Source organism: Silene latifolia, chromosome X, assembly GCF_048544455.1.
Source record: "Silene latifolia isolate original U9 population chromosome X, ASM4854445v1, whole genome shotgun sequence".
Taxonomy (NCBI): Eukaryota; Viridiplantae; Streptophyta; class Magnoliopsida; order Caryophyllales; family Caryophyllaceae; genus Silene; species Silene latifolia.
Genome location: NC_133537.1, coordinates 246,763,912 through 246,779,332, shown reverse-complemented (window position 1 = coordinate 246,779,332; position 15,421 = coordinate 246,763,912). Strand labels below are relative to the sequence as shown.

Below are 15,421 nucleotides of genomic sequence, written 5' to 3'. Positions count from 1 at the left end.
TAAAAAGATTCACTAATACAAAAATCAATAAAGAGGACGGTTCAAAACCGTCCTTATTACGTAAACAAACCGTCCTTAATTCACCCGTCCTCGTAGGCTAAGAGGACGGTTAAGATAAAGTCAAACCGTCCTCTTTTGTTTGTAAAAGCAGGACGGTTGTCTCAATGAACCGTCTTCTTTTTATTTTCAAAGAGGACGGGTACAGGTCAGAACCGTCTTCTTTTGGATAATGACGCTTTATCATCCAACCGTCTTCTATATATTTTTGCGCCAATTTCAGGTTTTTTGCGCCAATTTTTGAAATCTACTTCGCGCTACAATTTCACGCCAATTTCAGGTTTTTTGCGCCAACTTTTTAAATCAATTCCGCCCCCATTTTTTAAATCAACTTCAGGACAATTTTAAAATATAACCTGCACACAATATTGGCACATATCCATACGCTTTCACATAACCATATTTTTGAAAAAGAAATTGTTTCATTCATATTCTATACAACAATAGTCGCTTAATATTATATTCGGCTACATTTCAAAAAATCCTGCAAATCTTACCATTATACTCTAAAATCCAACCAAATAAAACCATATAAGTTTAAACCTCCAAAATACAAGGCTATCAACGGCTGGTTTTTGAACACACGCACTAACACAAGTTTCTCCATCCACAAACCGTCACATAAACTATCTGATCAACCTAATTACTTTAGACGTTGCCATCAAATACTTGCGCCTTAAACTTCAATGCATACTTAGCCCAAATTTCCCGCACCTCATCAATTTGCTTAACCGAGTATGTTTTCGGAGCTTTAATCATGAACTACATACAAAGTAACAAAAAAACACAATTATAATTATTTACATACCAACATATTTAATTTATATAAAATGAAGTAAATATTGAAACAAAATAAACAAATGAAAGGACGTACATTTGGAATAATACTAATATATCGTCCTCTGATGATCTCCAACATATATCGGCAGACATAATATCCACATAAGATGGTCTCAAATGGCTGTGTAGGACACTAAATTCGAAATCATGTCAACTACAACGTATATACAATAAGCCCACAACAAAAAAAAGGTTATTTGATGAGAATAATCCAAATAGTATTACTAGTCTTCTCATCCACCATTAATCAATGGAAAAGGTTCCTTAACTTACGTTCAATAAAAGGCTGAAGAAATTGACCCTAGTTTAGCTAAAAAAAGCTAACATGAATGCCATCACTACAATACTAACGCCTAAAACATGAATGCCAAAACACAAAATTAAGGCAAAATAACTCAGGCTTGGAGTCTAAAATGGAAGAAAGTAAATAGTGAGCACACATTGTTATTGAATTGAATTTGTGTTCTCCACTAGCAAATCAAAACCCATATAAAACACCAAATTATTCACATTACCACTAAAGATTCAAAAGCATAGCAAGAAGTAAAACCCGTTTAGAGGAAAATGCCGAATCAACACAACATTGACTATACCCTCACAAAAAATAATTGCTAACTCTGTATGAAATAAGATTTGGCTTCAGATTAGAGGAAAAGGCATGAAACTGGGGCGAAAAGGCTAACTTTGTATGAAATAATAAGACTACTGGGAATAAGCAATTAGGGCTGGTGTAGTAGAAGAAAAATGACTCACAAGTCAGATTAATATGATTTAAAATATAGTTGGGATTAATTTGAGCATACGAGTAATTGTTTGGATTATTCTCACCAAATAACCCAAAAAAAAACATAGATTATATAATTTAGGAGATAAAAGTACTATTAGTTGAAGGAGTACCTTTATAATTTTCCATTCAAGCTGTTTTTGTGAGTGACACCCGAAAAGTGGATCTATAGAGTTTAGCTTCGTAATTGCCCTGTGTTAAATATATGTTATAGACATGGCTTAATTATATTTATTTTAACAAAACAAATGTAAATCTATGAAATAATTGCAATTTCTTAATTCATATACATGCCAAGCTTACAAATTAATTGTATCCTTCAAAAATTTACGAGGCTCTAGAGTTCCAGCTTGATCACACCAATATACTACACTATCCTTTGGATTAATGGCAGCTAACATCCAATGATTACTACCATTTATAAAATAAAACAATCAGGATCGCGTATTAATAAGTAGCATTGAATAATATAATTAATAATAGTATGAAAAAAGGTACATACCCTTCAAAATATGGAGCAAAAATAAGCTTTCGACTCCTTTCACAACCCGTACATGTCATAGCCTTAACAATATAGTCTGACCGATTATCTTCATTTTCAAAATTAGCGAACTTGGACAATAATGTGGGGCACAAGAATCCATATAAATTTGTACATTGCATACTCTATAGCAGCTCAGTTAAATACCTACCACAAAAAAATGATAATTGATCGTCTTAGCATATGTTAATGACTCATATGGTTTAAAAATGCAGTATAGAAGTAATATACAAGAAAAATAGCTTGACAAGAAAAAATGCAGTTTAGAAGTAATATACAAGAAAAATGCAGTATATGGTCTTTAAGCAAAGTTCTTGTGCATTTCCTTTAACATTAACTTTGTGATGTTTACCAATGTATTAAGAGTCAGGCATGGATACATGAGGGAGAATGTAAGAGTCAGTGTAGCATAGCAACTTCAAACTGTTTTGGATATTGATCTCAATGCTCAAGCCGTTATTCCAGTCCTTGACTATACACATTTTTGGCACAAGGCATGTACAGGTCAGCGATTGCATTGATGTGCAGGAGAAACTTGCTTTTAAAAGTAATTTTTTTCTCTAACAAGTTAGTTTAAGATGCAAAGTTCAACAAGAATAGAGACTTTATTTTCCCCGAACTAATGAGGTGTTTTGCTATGTGCTAAGATAGAGGATGGATGAGATAAATTTGAAGACAACATATTAGTGCCAGAGAATAGAGAGGGGAAAGCTGTGCACTTAAATTTCATAATAACAAAAGCAAATCAATTTTATAATATCATAAATTCCAAGAAACTAAAAGTTCACGGCAAAACTAACGGAATTGAGGCTGAGTTCCTTAACAGTAAAGTTTAGTAGTTCAAGTCCTTAACTGGAAAATAAGTGATAATTTAGGTCCTTCTCTTGCCCTTAACTCTCCGAATTGACATGATCAGGATTTCTAACCTTCTACCCACCTCTTAGTTCCTCCATCACTAGAGCGTTCCTCCTTATTCATCTACTGCCCACATCCCCAAAAAAAACTCTAAATTTAATAAGATGAAGTCAATTAAACAAATGGGATTCCAGTTTGGAGATTATTGAAGAATCCAAAAACTGTTGTTGCCGTGTAATTCGAGCTCATTATTTAAAAAACAGGTCGATTTGGATGCGGGCTTAGGCCAACGACGTATGGTAAACTAATAGTTGAAGAATAGTATCTCATTCGGGTCCCCTAAGTTCAAATTCAATCTCCGCTACCGCCAGCATTCAATTTAATAGTATCTCCATGCGCTGTCCCAACACTTATTTTCTGTGCGGTTGATCAAACTACAACAAGCTAATGGCCTTTTTGTTACACATACTTCGGTGAAATTGGATGCGCGCATTAGGTGTTTGATGAAATGCCAAACATAGATATTGTTATTATTTAGAATTCGCATCCATATAAGAAATCAATTAGTCTTATGTAAAACCGTTTTACAATCACGATGCCCCTCTCGCAAAGACCGTTTTATAATTACTCGTATTTGTGATGAAATTCGAAAAGTGTGAGCTTTGTAAAAATTTTAACTAGACTTGACCTGATCAGATGAATATTGAGTGTTTGATTTCTGCATTTATAATCAGTTGCTGTCACGGAAAAGTTTCATATGTCTGTTCATTTGTGATCAGTTGCTGTCACAAAAAATATGAAGAAAGAAACGGAGTAACATAGGTCAGAATTGGTGTAAATTATCATAGCATTCTCTGCAGGACTCTTGATTTTAATGCAGTTGTGGACTACAGTTCAAGGATTGCAGTTCTAATGAGGCATACTCACTCACACAGAAGATCAGAGTCGGAACATCGCCTTTGTGATGACGTATGGTAAACTAATAGTTGAAGACTAGGAACTAAACTTTATTGAAGAATCTAAAACTATTGTTGCCTGTGTATCGTTTACCATAATTCACCAATTTTATGGCAAATCGTAATCAATTTCTCATTATAAGGGTCGCTCTCATGATAATCTAACTATAAAACTGTCTTAAGCGAAAGAGCTTGTAGTAAGAAAGATTGATAAATACAGAAAAATCAACAATTAAGCATATAAGCACAAGCAATTAACGTATTGTCAGAAATTAAATGCAGAATATGATATATAGAATTGTATTCATTGTTCAATAATGATAGTCACGAAATCAATTTGTACTAACTAAACGATATATCAGATACATAATGAAGAATATGACGATTGACACACACCTCGATAAGGCGATGAACAACTGACGGTGATCGTGCTACGCTGTTGCTTTAGGGCGATGATGAAGAAGAATGTTGAGGCGGTGGTTTGCGAGGCACTGGTGGTTGCGTCAGAGTTGAACGACATGCGATGAGGAGGTTTATGTTCTTTAGGGTATAAACAAGGGTTTTGTGTATATCGTATTGTTTGAATAAGCAGGGGTTATAGGATTAGGAATTTCGATCATCAGTATTTAAATACAAGAAGACGGTCGAGTAATATAACCGTCTTGTATTTTAATAAGAAGACGGTTTAATTGACCAACCGTCCTTGTTACTTTTACAACGAGGACGGTTGTCTCTATTAACCGCCCTAAGTATGTATTTACTAATGGCGCCAAAATTTTTGACTGATATAAGACGGTTCCGTGTCCAACCGTACTCTAAGGGGCGTCCTCTTTGAGTAAAATTGTAGTAGTGATTTTGCTATTATGGGAACCTCTTCGTGTTCTCTTTAATAATACAAATGGAGTATATATAGTAGTACATCATTAGGTTAAGTAAGGATAGATTAGTAAATAATAATGCTAAGTTTTAAAGTTGGGAAATGCAAGTCTTGCGAGGGGATGAGCATATCCTAGTGCTACAACGATCCGCTCGGACCAGGAGTGGAGACGCTCGAATCAGGAGGGGAGAATCCGCTCGTCTCTTGCACGGGACGCTCGGATCATGCTATGCCAGTCCGCTCGTCTTGTGTACAATCCGCTCGGATTGTTGCACAGCGTGATCCTTTTGCTTCACGTCCTTTTTAATCTTTGGATACTCCTTATTCTCGCTTTATTGGTCGTCGTTCTTGCCTCCTCTTCATACTAGTCCATCTAAGGTCGTCATCAACCTTCCAAATGTGCACGGGAGACGATAATTTCGCCTCTTTGTCCTCTTTCCTACAAGTCATACAAAATGCACTAGGAAAGCAAAGTAGAAAGGATTTGACAGATATAATGGCTATGAAATGTTATAATAGTATGCAAAATAGGCTCACTTAGGGGACTAAATGTGCACAATTAAGAGTCGCATTAGAACTTATTGTGGAGGACACTACTCCAACAGTATTTCTGGTTCTCCTTCGCCACTTCGCATATCTTGTAGTCAACTGAGGGCTCGATCGATCGTAGCCTTTCCATCAGCCAAATCTGCAAAAGGAGACAAGTATCAATGTCCCCGTCTAAAAAAAATATGAAAACAAAAAAAGAATAAAACGCGAAAAATACGAAAAAGAAGAAGACAGGAGCATTTTACCTGTAAAATGATAGGACTTCCAAGATACGGAAGCTCGCAGTTTGTTTTTCAGTTATCCAACCCTAAGATAGTCTCTCCTAATACCAAGCAAGCTGGGCTCTTACGCAGTTCCATTTGCTCGATAATACCCAAACAACGCGGGTCACCTCTCATTTCCGCATCAACATGGCCCTTTAAGACAAAGCAATGAAGAAGGCAAAATCCAAAAGCTCTGCGCCTCGCAGCATAAGAAATAGAAGGGTCCTTTCTATCTATGAAACGGTCCACAAAGTCAAACATTTGTACACTTTTAGAGGTTAGATAACGATCCACCTAAGCTTTGGTTAATCCTAGAAGGTCCCTAAGTTTATTCTTATATCATTGGGAACTAGATGGTAAGACCGGAAGATTTTCTATATACCACCCTCCAATTGCTGCAAATTCTTCGGAAAAAGGACAAATTTCACCTCCAGGAAAGGCGAAAACATGATAATTCGGGTTCCAATATTCAAGACAAGCATCAAGAAACGGTCTTACCACTTTCACTTGTATAAAACTGATGATTGATCCAAAAATACTAATGTCATGCTTCTCCGCGTTAGAAAACTTATGGGTCCATTCTTTGAGTCGGGATTCAAAAGCATCCATTTTCTTGGAAATATTTTTTTGAGAGAATTATTATATTTGATGAGCCACGGAGTAATAAAGGGAAGAATTGTGAGAATAGAAGTTAAACCGAGGCATCTAATTATACTATTTGGCCTTTCCTAAAATCGCCCAGGAAGAAACCACCTGAGGTGATAACGCAGCAAATGCTTTGCCCTTTGGAAGCACCACAGCTCCTGCTGCGCCTCTTCCCCAACTTAGTTTCCTGCTAATTCCGCGAGGATCTTTCCTATTCCGGTTTTCGCTTGTCTTTCCTATTCCTATAGGAAGATATTTTGTAAAATACGGAAATTTTATTTCCTTGCCAAATTTTTTACTCAGATTTCGTTGCGGAATCCTATTTCGACACGGATTTGCTTTTCAAGATGATAACAAAATTTCGCATTTCGTCACATGCACACTTGCCCTTTTTTTTTGGGGAAACTTTTCGCTACCTCACTTTTTCTTTTCTTTCAACATTTTCTAAACTTACCCTTTTTCTTTTCATCTTTTTTTTAGGGGGAAGCACTCCCGCTGTCCGTCGTGCGTCGAGTCGTTTGTCGAGTCATTTTTGCTCGCTAATAGGGCACTTTTTTTCTTTTCTTTATTTATTTTTATTTCTACATTTTCGACTTGATGAAAGTTGCATTTTGTGCTGTTTAGGTCAAGTTTTTTTATGCTACACATGTTCTATTTGATTTTTCTATGTGAATTTTAGCAGCATGATGGCGTAAACCGTCAAAATGCCAAACCTGTTTCCAAGCTAACCTTCAGGTACCGATAGAGTTTACACCCAGCAGTAGCAAATGGCTCACAGGACATCATATATACACAACAAAGCATTCATATGTAAACCAAAATTCGAGCTCATGCCCGAAAGCAAATTAAAATGTACAACAATACAAAGTGTAGCTGTGACAGTTAGCCAGACGACCCCTCAACTCTACTACCATCACCTCAAGAATGGTAATGTCAGCATCTCGAACCTCCAGCTCCCTCGACAGGCGGGCCGTCTCCTCGCGTGACTCGTCCAATTCACGCTCCCTCTGAAAGGAAGAGAAAGCTGATAAATTCAAGCACTCCGAAAGTACTTCAAATGTTCATGCATATCAAGAAAGGAAGAAAGGGAGGTTCAAACCTGCCGTCGCTCGCAGCCGGTTGGCCATTCTCCACATCTCTGCATGCCTCGACGGTGCTACTGATAAGGTTATTTTCCGTTGTTTGCCTTAATCAAAATAAATCCTATAATACTACTAACTAATAGCTAGCGGTAAGTAAGGTATCGTATCCACAGGGAGGCGAGGTAATTATTTATGGGGGTTTTGTTTGTTTGGTATCTAACAACTAATTGCAATGTAAATAAAGATTATTAACAATAATATTAAGAGAGTCTAGGGATCGGGTTCACTAGGTAGTCATCTAAGGGTAAGGTTTAATTCATTGATTGAGCAATTTATATTGTTGAAAGTCATATGATCGGTCGATTCTAATATGTCTTTTTAGATCTAACTTAACATGCAATCGCTATTATTAAGTTAGTCTAATTCAATTATCGTGGCCTATACTAGTCTTAACCCTGTCGTTGATAAACCTTCTTTATACGAGACTAATTAATCAATTCTGATTAGTAATTAACTAACTAGATTTGAGACGATAATTAAACAACAATCAAAAGCAATTTTAACAATCAATTCATAAGTAACTCCTTTTTTTAACATCCTAGATCCCCTCTGCTGGAATTATCACTAGAATCATGAGTCAGGATGACAGTGGTCCCTCTGTGCATCGAGGTAACACATTCTTGGATGCTCTCAATATGGCTACTATCAGGAACACACAATTGAGGAAAAAAGGGACTGGGACTGGCCTAGGTGGGGTGATTGAAAATGGTTAACTTTGGTTTCTAGAACATTAGAGGTCTTAATAGCCTGAATAAACAAAAAGAAATAAAATGGTTCTTACACAACAATAATTTGGGGCTATTTGGTTTAGTTGAGACTAAAGTTAAGTCAGTTCATTGGAATAAAGTTAGGAATGCTATCTGTAGTGATTGGTCTATTTGTACTAACAACTCCTTTGCTAATGGTGGGAGAATCTGGCTTTTATGGAATTCTGGACTATTGGATGTGGATATTCTTAACATCACCTCACAGACTATATATACTCAGATTACTGTCAGAGGGAATCAACTTGTGTTTAGGTTCACACTAGTTTATGGGTACAAGAAACCTGCTGAGAGAGTTGAATTATGGCAGAGTTTGCAGAGGTATAAGCATATGAGTCAGGGGCCTTGAATGGTTGGTGGAGATTTTAATAATCTCTTGTTTCCTAATGAAAGACTTGGGGGAGCTGAGATCACTCTAGCTGACATTAAACCATTCCAAGACTGTTTGCATTGCTGCGCATTATTTGATACCAAGGCAATTGGTTCATTTTTCACGTGGAATAATAAACATGACCTGGAGACTTTGGTGTATAGTAGAATTGATAGATGCTTAATTAATGATGCTTGGATGAATGTGTTCCCCGAGACTTTTGCTTACTTTATGCCTTAGGGATACTTTGATCACTGTCCATGTGTAGTCTACCCTTATGGCAAGCCAACCACTAGAAAACCTAATTTCAAGTATTTCAACATGTGGAGGCTGGATCCCAATTTTAAACAGGTGGTTAGTGAAGGATGGCAAAAAGAGTTTAGGGGGACTCAGATGTTCCAACATGTTTGAAAGCTGAAACATTTGAAGCAGGGTCTTAAGAAGCCGAACAAAGGTGCTCTGGGGGATATTGAAAATAAGGTGAAAGTTGCTAAACTAGCTCTTCATAAAATTCAGGAAGAACTCATTTCTAATCCTATGGATCCTGTTATGGTGGGTGCTGCTAAAACCTTAGCTGATGAACTCTTGCAATTGCAATCTGCATGGTATATATTTCTGGAATAGAAGGCTACAGTGGACTGGACTGCTATGGGGGATGATAACACTCAGTACTTTCACTCCCAATTGAAACATAGACGTGCTCAGAATAAAGTTATCCAAATTAAAGATCATGTTGGGAACCTTTGTACTTCAAGTTCAGATATACAGCAAGCTTTCCTTGAGTACTATAATGGATTGTTAGGAAGCAGTAAACCTATGGATGCTGTGTGTGAGTCAATCATTGCTTCTGGCCCTATTTTGAATGCTGCTCATCATGAAATCTTAAATTCTGAGGTTTCCACTGATGAGATTAGAAAGGCGATGTTTGACATTGGTGGTAACAAAGCCCCTAGCCCTGATGGATTTAGTAGCCAATTCTACAAAGATACTTGGGATATTACTAGGGAGAGTATCACAAAGGTTGTGAAGGATTTCTTTTCCTCTAGTAAATTACTTAGTCAAGTCAATGCTACACTTATTACCTTGATTCCTAAGGTTGAGCTCCCTCAAGATGTGACCCAATTCAGACCCATTGCCTGTTGCAATTCCATCTATAAATGTATTAGTAAGGTTCTTTGCAATAGACTGAGCATGATCTTGCCTGACATAATTAGCCCTTCTCAGAGTACTTTTATTAAAGGAAGAGACATTGTAGAGAATATCCTTATATGTCAAGACCTGGTGAAATTGTATAATAGGAAAGCTGTGTCTCCAAGGGTAATTATGAAAATAGATCTCAAGAAGGCCTATGACTCCATTGAATGGAGTTTTGTGAGTAATGTGTCGAGTTCTCTGAATTTTCCCCCTACTTTTATTAAGTTGATCCTTGAGTGTGTGACTACTCCCTCTTATACCTTGGCACTTAATGGGGAAACTTTTGGGTTTTTTCATAGAAAGAGGGGATTGAGACAAGGGGACCCCCTCTCTCCACTCATTTTTGTTATATGCATGGAGTATTTGAGTAGGATTCTTGGCAAAATTCAAGAGTATCCCAAGTTTAAGTATCATCCTCCTTGTGGAAGAATCAAGCTTAATCATTTAGCCTTTGCTGATGATTTGCTGTTGTTTTGTAGAGGGGACAGAAATTCCATTATTGGGTTGTTAAGGGCCTTCCAATCCTTTTCTAGAGCCTCTAGATTACAAATGAACAAAGGTAAGTCTAGCATTTACAGTAATGGGGTTGATAAAGTGGTGTTAACTGATATTATCAAGTACTCAGGCATGACACATTGATCACTTCCCTTCAAGTACCTTGGTATAACTATTGCCTCAAAGAAATTGTCTGTGTTAGAATGTAATTGTCTGATTGAAAGAGTGGTCAGCAGAATTAGAAGTATTGGCAGCAGGAAATTGAGATATGCTGGGAGACTAGTGCTCATTAAGCCTGTGTTGGCCAACTTACATAATTACTAGGCACGCATTTTTAATTACCCAGCTTTATACTTAAGAAAATAACACAGATTTACAGGAACTTCTTATGGACTGGTCTTGACAATGATAAAGGTAATACTTTGGTATCACGGGATCAGATTTGCCAGGCTAAGAAACATGGTGGATTGGGGGTAACTGATATTATACGTTGGAACAAGGATGCACTAGGTAAATAAATTTGGTGGCTAGCTCAGAAAAAGGATCACCTTTGGGTGAGATGGGTTCACTCTATTTATATAAATAATGGTGATTGGTATAGCTATCAACCTAAAACTAATGGCAGTTGGGCTTTGATGTGACCATAATTGGTGCATATTTAGCCCCCGAATTACCATTGTTTCCATGCTTTTTAGTGCCTATTTGGGTCATTTCTTCACTTTAGTTCTTTGTTTTGCATATTCTTTGAGATTTTGATCCCTTGGTAGGAAAGGAGTAAGAATCTTGCATTTTCATGGCAAAACAAGGCTAAATTGATTGTATTCAATGACCAAGCATCAAGAAGAGACAAGACTAGAAGGCCTTTGTACATATCATAGTAGAAGAACAATGTTGAGAAAGGATCCTTGCGTCCCCAAGGAAATCCCCAAGGAATTTATGAAGAAAAGGGAAGAAAAAAAAAGAAGAATTGACGCTGACCAACAATCCGAATGGATTGCAGACAATCCGTCCGTCCAGCCTCAACAATCCGAGCGTCCCTCTCCTGAATCCGCTCGGATTGCCCAGCCCAAATCCAGCCGTCCCGACTCTAATCCGCACGGATTTCAGTACAGCACGGATTTCATTCTTCAAGCTACGAAAAGAGAAGCCCTTCTCTTAGAAAATACCGGGTCCTCCTTGCTCAACTTAAAAAGTGTAATTACTAGTTTAGCCCTTAGTTAACCCTAATGCATCCTCCCTAATTTTCACTATAAATACCCCATTAGGCTAATTAGAGGAGCATGTTCTTCTTATCAATAATTAGTGTAGTTAATATCAATCAAATCTCTCTTCAATATTGTAATCAAGTATTAATCAAGTTTTAATCCAAGTTTTAGTTCTTTAATCTCTCTCTTGTTCTTCCTTTATTTTGGGTAATTGAAGATTATTTGGGTTATTATTGGGAGATTGACAACCTCTCAATCTAGGATTCAAGTACTTCTATTATTCTTGCTTTATTATTGGAATCATTAGTAGGTATAATCTCTTAATCCCTTTTTAATTATTGTTAATTACTTTCATTTATTCATCATGTTTCATATTGTTGGTATGATTGACAACCTTGCTAGCATGATCAACATGATAATGAGTGAGTAGTCTCTTAGCTAGGGTTTAATGGGTGATTAGGGGAAACCAACATGGGAATGATTCATGCTTAAATCAATATGCTTTCATATCTTATTTGCTTGCTTGTTTTGATCTTAATACATGCACATGTTATATTTGATGAAATGCTAAGCCTATGAATCCTTGCATTTACTATCATCTTCTATCTTTTCAATGAGACTTGTAAGACATAACCCAACTCGAGTCTTGTTAGACCATGCATGTGTTGAGTAGGAAAGATTAAGTCGACTTGTAGGTGTTGTACAATCTAATCGATTCGGCTCCGGGACCCAAACTTTCCTAGGATTGTAAGATATAACCCAACTCAATCCATCACAACAATAATTGCTTGCTTATAATTTGAGAATATGTTTGTATGATCATATCCCATGATTTCCCTATGAACCCATGACACCCTAGTGCTTTTAATCAATTGTTTACACCCCTTTTTATTCATCTTGCTTGTTTATTTTCATTGCTATTGTAGTTTAGTGACTTTCTACATCAACCCAATTTGTGACACCCCCTAGACACTACTAGTTACAATAGAATTCTCATTTCAATACCCGTCCCTTGGGATCCGACCTTTACTTGCCTCTTTACTAATTGTAGAGTTGTTTGTGAAGTATAAATTGTGTTTTGTATCGACCATTGACCAACGACCACATATACTTAATTGTGAACACGAAATGGCCTCGATCAAAAATGGCGCCGTTGCCGGGGACGGTGTTTAATTGATTCAAGATTTCTTTTATTGTTATTAGTTGTGTCTTTTTCACCTTGGGGAAGTAAAACTCCTCAAGGCTTGTTCTAATTGTTTTCGAGTTGTTTGATATTTTGCATGTCTAGAAGGTCACAAGGTGATTTGTTACCTTTTGACCGTGAAATCGAAAGAACCTTGACGAATAATAGGAGACTTGTTAGGAGGAATTTGAGAGGTGTTGGTGAAGTTGTTCAACCCACTAGTGAGTTTGTCAATCCTTTCGCAATAGAAGGAGAAGAAAACCCATTACACAATATCCCACAAAATCCACCTACAATGCCTAAATTCTCGTCACACTCTACACCCACCGAGGAGAATCTACCAAATGGTACTCCTACACCGGAACATCTCATCGGTAATTTTATTGCCAAGTCCGCCTTCATCCAACTAGTTGAGAGGAGCCAATTCGGGGGAATGCCTAGTGAGGACCCTCATTCTCATATGGAAACCTTTTACGATTATTGTGATGCTATCTCTCAAACGGGCGTGACTCAAGACCAAATAAGATGGGTCTTATTTCCTTTTTCGTTAATCGGCACCGCAAAGCAATGGTTGAAGGGCCTTGATAAGGCCACCCTTGGAATAGATTCTTGGAAGAAGTTAGCTCTAGCTTTCTACAAAAAATTCTACCCACCGGAAAAGACTAACATGCTAAGAGCTCAAATTACGGGTTTTAAGCAAAGGGATGAAGAATCTTTGTATGAAGCTTGGGAGTGGTTCAAAGGTATTTGTCGCTCATGTCCTCACCATGGACTTAGCGAATGGTTTTTAGTGCAACAATTTTGGAATGGTTTATATGAAGATTCAAGGAACATTCTCAATATGGGATCAAATGGAATGTTCACCGAAGTTGATGACAATCAAACATGGAACAAGATTGAGGAAATGGCGGTCCATAATTCACAATATAGTAGACCTCGCAAGGCTACTAGAGGAGGAAAGCATGAAGTGGGCTCCGTTACTCAATTGGGTGCTCAACTTAGTGCTCACATTGACACAATCAACTAGAAGTTTGAACAAGCTATGGCTAGACTTGAGGAAAACTAAAAAACATCAAAGCATCATGTCAATGCCATGACGGCATCCTCATCAATCCCAAGTGGGATATGTGAGAATTGTGGAACTTTGGGTCATGACCCAAGTGAGTGTAGGGGAACAACCGAACAAGTTAATGCTTTCCAAGCTTACAAAAGTGGTACCCCTTATTCAAATTTTTACAATGAAAACACCAAGTTCCATCCAAATCTCTCATACAAAAGCCAAAATGTTCAAAACCCTCAAACAACATACACTCCACCACCCATGAGGAACCAAAATCAAAGACCCTTTTACAATCAAAACCAAGGTTACCAAAATCAAAATCCATACAATCACCAAAATGACCAAGGTTTTGATGTCCAAAAAGCGGTCCTCCAAATGCAAAAGAATCAACAAGAATTTTTCACTCAAATGCAAAAATATAGCCAAGCAAAAGACACCACCATCAACAACATTCTAGCTCACACCAAAATGTTGGAAACACAATTGACTCAACTAGCATCTTCAAGCTCACAAAGACAAAAGGGGCAATTACCACCTCAAAGTAATCCCCCTAGACATGAAACGGTTAGTGCCATTCACTTGAGAAGTGGTACAAGATATGAAGCACCGAAGGAGCAAGTTGAGGATGAAGTTGTGAAAGCTAGTGAAAAGGAAGAAATTGTGCAAAGCCCCAAAGAAGGGGAATCATCAAAAGAAGAAAGTTCAAAGAAAAATGAAGACAAAGCCAAAGAAAAGGAGCCCATTGTGATTAGACTTCCTTTTCCAAGTCGTCAAGCCAAGCCCAAATTTGATGATCAACTTGGAAAGTTCATGGAGATTGTGAAGAACTTAGAAGTCTCAATTCCTTTCACGGAATTAATCAATCACGGTCCGGCCTATGCAAAGTACATGAAAGATATCCTCACAAAGAAGAAGTCGATCCGGAAACTTGAGACTATCGCCTTCACTAAGGTGAGTAGTGCAATACTTCAAGGGAGTTCACCTCCAAAGTTAAAGGATCCGGGAAGCTTCTCAATACCGTGTACCATTGGCGACACGACGATCAACAAAGCCTTATGTGATCTAGGGGCTAGTGTGAGTGTCATGCCGTACTCGGTGAGTAAAAGGTTGGGAATGGGAGAGCTTAAATGCACCAATATCACACTCCAAATGGCCGATAGATCGACGAAGACACCATTAGGGATATGGGAAGACGTCCCCATGCGAATTGGGAAGTTTTTCATCCCGGTGGACTTTGTCATTGTTGATATGGAGGAAGATTCCAACATTCCAATCATCTTAGGAAGACCTTTCCTACACACCGCGGGTGCGGTGATTGATGTGAAACATGGAGAGCTCACTCTAGAAGTGGGAGATGAAAGCATAACTTTTAATCTTGACAAGACCATGAGAGCTCCTCGTTTGCATGAGCCATGTTTCATGATTGATCATTATAGCCGAAAAGATGAAAGGAAGAAATCGGAACTCCAATGGAGGAAGAAAGTTGAAGATGCTCCATTCAAAGAGCAAGTGAATTGTGACAAGGAGAGCTTGCAAAGCTCATCAAAATCAACCAAGGAAGAAGAGGATGGCCTCATTGGCCAAGAGAAGAAATTGGGAGAGTTGTCTCCATCTAAGCAAGAGATTTTCAATGATCAACTC

At 37.7% G+C, this 15,421-nt stretch overlaps 1 non-coding gene across 1 annotated transcript; it reads right to left on the bottom strand.

The window, feature by feature from the left end:
• Positions 1-13,387: 13,387 nt before the first annotated feature.
• Positions 13,388-13,494, bottom strand: LOC141624155 (small nucleolar RNA R71). The gene has a single exon (XR_012533965.1). It is a non-coding gene; the product is annotated as a small nucleolar RNA R71 (small nucleolar RNA).
• Positions 13,495-15,421: the final 1,927 nt, after the last annotated feature.